We start from the raw sequence: 6704 nt of genomic DNA, 5'->3' as shown, positions 1-6704 counted from the left end.
CGAGCTCTGAGGAATTCCAGTTGCTTGTAGCTCCTGTCATTCTCAAGCTGTTGGGGCTGCTTAGAAGCTGGGCATCTTGTCTTGGTTTCACTGACATCATTCCTTTTGTGTATTTTGATGTCTGATGCTACTTTTTTAAATAATGTGGCCACTTGCCCTAGCAGGTCCTTTTAAATTCCTTCGTGAATTTCACCCTTAGAGGAACTTGATGAAGTAGGCAGGTGATCCTCATTTTACAGAAGAGAAAATCCCCAGTGAGAGAGGTTGAATATCTTTATTACGTTCACACAAATTTCCGATGCATTTTGATTTTTAATCTGGAGGTCTGGGTGTAAAGTGCAGCTTAGATCATTGTGATCCTGACCTAAAACAAACTTTGGTAAGTATCAAGCCCATGTATCTTGAGTGTCAAGTCCCAGGAATGCGGATAGCTAGAACCCACTGGGATTGTCAGTGTCCCCATCGGATAGAGACAGGAGTGGTCCCAGGCCCATCTGGAAGGACTTGAGTGCTGCCACCTTGGCTCAGAGGACCTCCTCCTCAGGAATCCTTGCTGCAGGTGGAGGCATTGGTGCCCTGAAGGCCACTTGGCCTGGGCTTCATGTTCCTGCCACTGTGAGGCCTTGAAACCATTTGAAGACAGCTGTCAGATTTTATGAAGCATCTGAGGAGTCAGAGCTGAACATGCTGGTGCTCTGTTCTAGGCTCTGACCTCCATGACTTTGAAGCCATATGCACATCTTCCTCTTCCTTTTCCCAGAGACCTGGAAACCAACCAGATATTGAGCAGAGGATTCTTGCTAGACTGAGCAGGCTTCTTTGCTAAATCAAGATTTTAGGTGAAAGTACATACATGTGCGTAGTAGAAGGTTCAGGAGCCTCATGTCAGGTTGGTGAAGTAAAGAATCTTAGTCATTTCGGAGTGTACACAGCTCAGCTGTGTGGAGTCTGACTCTTCTATCTTGCAAAGCTGAAACTTCCCAATGAACCAGTAATTCCCTATTTCTCACTTCCACAGCCCCTGGCAACCACAATTGTAGTTTCCTTTTCTAAATGTTTTTGAGGACTCCAGATACTTCAGAGCCATGAAACCATGTAGTTGTGTGTGTTTGTGTGTGTTTGTGACTGGCTTATTTCATTCAGCATAATGTCCTCAAGCTTCATCCATGTTGTAGAACATGTTAGAATTTCTTTCCTCTTTATGGGTTGGGGTTTTTACTACAATTTCAAATTAACGAATAAAAAAAAGAAGAACCTGGTACCATGGAAATGTTAGTTGATGACTAATTCCATTTGTAAAGCTTATGTTGAAAACTTATGAAGCCAAAGAAATGGAGCACTGATAAACATACGAACATTGTTGAACCTGGGAAACATTTCACTAAGTGAAAGAAGCCCGTCATAAAGCCCACCTGCTGTTTAACTCTATTTCTGTAGAATATCCAGATAGGCTGCCGCTGGGGCTGCCACGGGACGGTGTCCTGGGCTGGAGCATCATGGACAGGCGGAGCTCCCTCAGGGAAGCAGCCTGGCGCCCGCGGGGTGGGGGTTTGGCAGGGTTGGTGGAGCTTCAGCTCAGGTGTTGGGGAGCAGGAGAACAAGGCTGAGGGCCGGTCGGGAAGGTCACACAGAGAGTGGGACTGTGTCATCACTGCCACAGTCGTGTCTGCCATCTAATTAATTTTATTTCAGCTTTGCAAGGTGAATAAGTTCTGTGATCTGATATGCACAATGGGGATGGTGTTTAATGCTGTATTGTGTACTTGAAATTTGCTAAAAGAAGTAGATCGTAAATTTTCTTAACTCACATACACAAAAGGTAACTATGTAGAGGTGACATATTCTTAGTTATGAATGGTGGCAGTCTTTTCACAATGTACGGCAAATTGTACTTCTGAAATATATACAGTTTTTATATGTCAGTGAAGTCTCAGGAAAGCTGTTACACAAATCATGAGAGGACAGTCAATATTTAGTCCAAAGGAACAGCTACCTGAAACAATCTCCATTCCCAGTGTATTGTGGATCTTTAACTGGTAGCTCAGATGAGAAATAAAACATGTACAGAAAAAGTTGGACATGGACGTTCACAGAAGCTGTTAAAGGAGGCAATAGACAAGAAGAAGAAACTACCCCATATCAACAGATTTTTAACAGGTATATCCATGCAACAGAATATTATTCCACATGGAAAAAGGATGAAATATGTACCTCAGAAATTATTTCTTTATACTGTGTATTTGGCAGTGGAATAGTTTTAAACCAGAATAATTTCCTTTCTAGGGAGGAGTACTTGTTCAGACTCCCAAGGAGCCTCTTTCACTTACAGACTCTGCCTGTCAGGCTGAGACCTAAAATAGTCTCCTGACTGCTTCCTGATTTCAGGATTGTGGGCTCAGTGTGACCGTTTTGGCAGTCAATGCTTGTATGGAAGGGAGGCAGGAGAACCTGAGATAGACTCTTGCCATTGTGTGATCACACCTCTTCACAGAACTGCAATTGCCATTGTATCTATCTGTTCTGGCAATGCTGGTACACACGAGTGCAGCTCAGAGTATTGGTGAAAAACGCTGTCTTTGCCTTTAATACCCCAAATAATTGTAGATTCTCAATCAGCATCTCCAAGGACACCATTGGAGTGTGTGGAAGAGGCTCTTCCTTTTCCATGATCCTTGAAGTCAGACAAGGTGTCATGTGGAATGGAACAGGAAATGCTGAGGTCTGACACAACAGGGCCTGGCAAGGAAGCACGTGTTGTACACTGCACTGTTTCCCTGAGATGGCCTTTTAGTCAAAATATAACACTAAGCTAACTCTTGGCTTTCCAAGAAGCCTCTCTATTTTTACAGTCATGAGAAGAATAATGAGGTGACACAAAGAAAATGAAAAGGATGTGTCAATGGGTTAGATGTAGAAGATTGAAAATAATATAAATTTATACTAAAATCATTAAAGAATAATTAACATTACTCAATGCACATTTATATGGAAAACAAAAAAACGTGAATTTTATAGAAAAATACAATTTACCAGTATAGACCCCTGTTTAGAAAGGAAGTCTAAATGATATCATATTCATAGGAGTAGAAAAGCTTGTAAAAAGGTTCTAACAAGGCCGGGCGCTGTGGCTCACGCCTGTAATCCTAGCTCTTGGGAGGCCGAGGCGGGCGGATTGCTCAAGGTCAGGAGTTCAAAACCAGCCTGAGCAAGAGCGAGACCCCGTCTCTACTATAAATAGAAAGAAATTAATTGGCCAACTGATATATATATAAAAAAAATTAGCTGGGCATGGTGGCGCATGCCTGTAGTCCCAGCTACTCGGGAGGCTGAGGCAGAAGGATCTCTCAAGCCCAGGAGTTTGAGGTTGCTGTGAGCTAGGCTGACGCCACGGCACTCATTCTAGCCTGGACAACAAAGCGAGACTCTGTCTCAAAAAAAAAAAAAAAAAAAGGTTCTAACAAATACAGATCCAGAAAAAAGTAGTTCTGATGGGAATTCTTCAGTCATTTTAAATATCACATAAATTAATGCTTTTAACTCAATTTAACAACATTACAATGGAAATACTACTTCCTAATTAATTACGGAAGTCAAGTGGAACATTGGTACCAAAAACTTTCAAGTGTTGTGTAAAATTCACTGTTATAGAAAAATTTCATCGCTGGGTACACATAGAAGTATGTATGATACTAGGAAACAAATCCTATTATTAAAAATGACATAATATGGCAAAATTCAGTTATTGTAATTCTAGAGTAATTCATTGAATATTGGGAAATTCAATAAGTTTCATTATTTTCATAAAGAGAAATGAAACAACCATTTATGTTCATAGATGCAAAAATGTCTATTTAGCAGAATTTAACCTGCATTACTCATAATTTTAAATCATCAAAATTAGTCATTAATAGATCTTTTCAAACTTGACAAAATGGTCTTTTTCACACTAATGAAAAACATGAGGGACATTCCTACTATTTTCTGAAACAATAAAAAGCACAATATTGCTAACAGTATTCATTAAAGTTGCATTGAGCTTTATCCAAGCAATCAAAGATGGCAGAAGAAATAAAAACAAACATGTAAGAGTTAACTTGCAGATGAACTGACTGTATATATAGAAACAAAATAATTAGTTAAAAAACCCTAACACCATAGTTGAGCAAACAAACACAATAGTGCATCAATACACATGAATGGCAGCCTTTATGTGTATAATGCACAATCATTTATAGAAAATGACCTAGAACAAAGTTAGTGAAAAACGTGCACTTCCGCTTTGTGTGTTTAAAAAGAAAAGAAAAATTTGCAAAGTCTCTATGAGCAAAATAATAAAGCATTCCCTAAAAAAGAAACACAGCGAAGTACTTACGGTGTTACATGACATTAAAAACATTAACACATTCTGTAATTAAAGCAGTGTGGTGTTGATGCAAAAACAGGCAAGGAGCCTGGGACAGTGAAAAGTGCAGAAATCCACCTAAGTACATACAATAAAAATAGAAACCAGGAGGATTTATCAATAGTTACTTTTTCAGAACTGGATGTTCTGACAAAGAAGATAACAATTGATTTATTCTTTTTTTTTTTTTTTTTTTTGAGAGAGAGTCTTGCTTTGTTGCCCAGGCTAGAGTGAGTGCCGTGGCATCAGCCTAGCTCACAGCAACCTCAAACTCCTAGGCTCAAGTGATCCAACTGCCCTAGCCTCCCCAGTAGCTGGGACTACAGGCATGCGCCACCATGCCTGGCTAATTTTTTCATATATATATATTTTTAGTTGGTCAATTTCTATTTTTTGTTTTTTTTTTAGTAGAGACGGGGTCTCGCTCAGGCTGGTTTCTAATTCCTGACCTCGAGCAATCTGCCCGCTTCGGCCTCCCAGAGTGCTAGGATTACAGGCGTGAGCCACCACGCCCGGCCAATTGATCTATTCTTTATTTGCTAGAGTTACATAAAATACAAATAGAGAATACATATAAATGGAAAAAATTGGAAACCTGCAAATAGTAGTAGAAAACATTGGTAAATATTTCTACAAGCTGTGAGAATAAATCCTGCTTGTTACTCAAATCAAGAAATGTTAATAAGTTTGATGAAGTACACAATATAAAACCAGGATATTATACATGGCTGGAAACGTAAGTAAAAAGGAATATACCAAATAGAACATCTATTTGTAAAGTGTGTAAAACATAAAATAAAATACGCATATGTGTTTCTTTTAGAGAATAAGAAAGTTCTCAAAACATGGTCTCAGGATACAAGGACACAGGACACAGAAATGTCCCTTACCTGTAAGGACTAGAGAACTCAATGTAAAGTGTCCCTCACTGACCTAAGATGGGATAATTTGAACTCAAAAATAGATACAACTTCAGCATACTGAATGCTATGAAATTTGGAAAAAGAATGTTAGGGAAAATATTATTTCGATGTCTTCTGTTTGCTGGGGTCACTTCATCATTGTCATCACAATGGATAAAAAACAATTTATGCTTTTATCCTTCCTTTCCTGCCAGGTTAGATTTGAATGAAATGAGGAGCTCATGATAAACTGTAGTTCTTAATAGAAGAATAAGAACTACTACATGCAGAGGATATAATGTAATTAGAAAACTAATAGTTTGCAACCCTCAGTGAAATTAGAAGAGTACTAATTGACACGATAAGCAATTATATGAAAGAAATAGACATTCCTTGGCCCCACTGATCAACTGTTAACATAAATAAAAGTGGGAAAATCAAACAAATACATCCAAATGTGTTGTCTTTATTGGGGTGTTATGGAAGCTTAAAATACAGAGTGTATTTGAAAGATTACCCAAAATACTTTATTAATTATATTGATCATAATGGAAATCCACCTGTGTTGTTGCCCCCCATGACTATGCACCTGCCCATAAATTCACCAATCAGTCATCCTCTAGTGACAAATTGGATTTGTCTGTCTCCTTCTTTGGTTTCTTGGCTCCTTCTGCATTTGGGCCTCACTTTACATGTATGGACATTTCACAAAACAAGTGGCAAGATAGCCAGTACCAGTCCATTAACCAAAGTATGGGCAAGAGGAAGAAATTACGGGAGTGGAAATTCTTGGGCGTTACTTCTGATCTATTTGGGGTGTGGTGCCCATTTGTGACACGCATGTGGACTGAGTGAGTACAGGAATGCCCCTAACCTGTAAGGACTAGAGCACTCATTAGGAGAGAACCACATTACACCCTGGAGTGATGAAAATCACCATGAGGTATTAACAGTGGACTGGTCATTACTAGGAGCTTTGCCAGTAGTTACAGAAGACAGCAGCTGAGATGAAGGTGCAAAAGCTAGATGAAAAATTACAGTTAGAAATGTATATGAAAACCTCCACATTCGTGTCGGCAGTTAGCTTTTTGGATAAGTCTGAAACTCAGAGGATGCAGTTGGAAACTCAATTCTGGTGTTTTGCACAGCTTGAGGGGTTGAGGACCCACCAGGCTAAAGTGTCAGCCTGTGACAGTCCACATATATTCAACGATTTGAAGCTCCAGAAAATGAAATAGTTATTCTAAGTGAAGAGGCGGCAAATGAAAAAGACAGAATTTGTATGGGGAGAGTCTGCACCCTGGAGACATGAGATTTGCAAGAAATAAATTTAACATGAAACTAAATTTGCTTTGAGAATTTATAAGGTCTACTTTGCTTGTAAACCATGAGATCATCTG

The sequence above is a fragment of the Microcebus murinus genome, chromosome 13 (assembly GCF_040939455.1).
Source record: "Microcebus murinus isolate Inina chromosome 13, M.murinus_Inina_mat1.0, whole genome shotgun sequence".
NCBI lineage: Eukaryota > Metazoa > Chordata > Mammalia > Primates > Cheirogaleidae > Microcebus > Microcebus murinus.
This window is presented reverse-complemented; position numbering follows the sequence as displayed.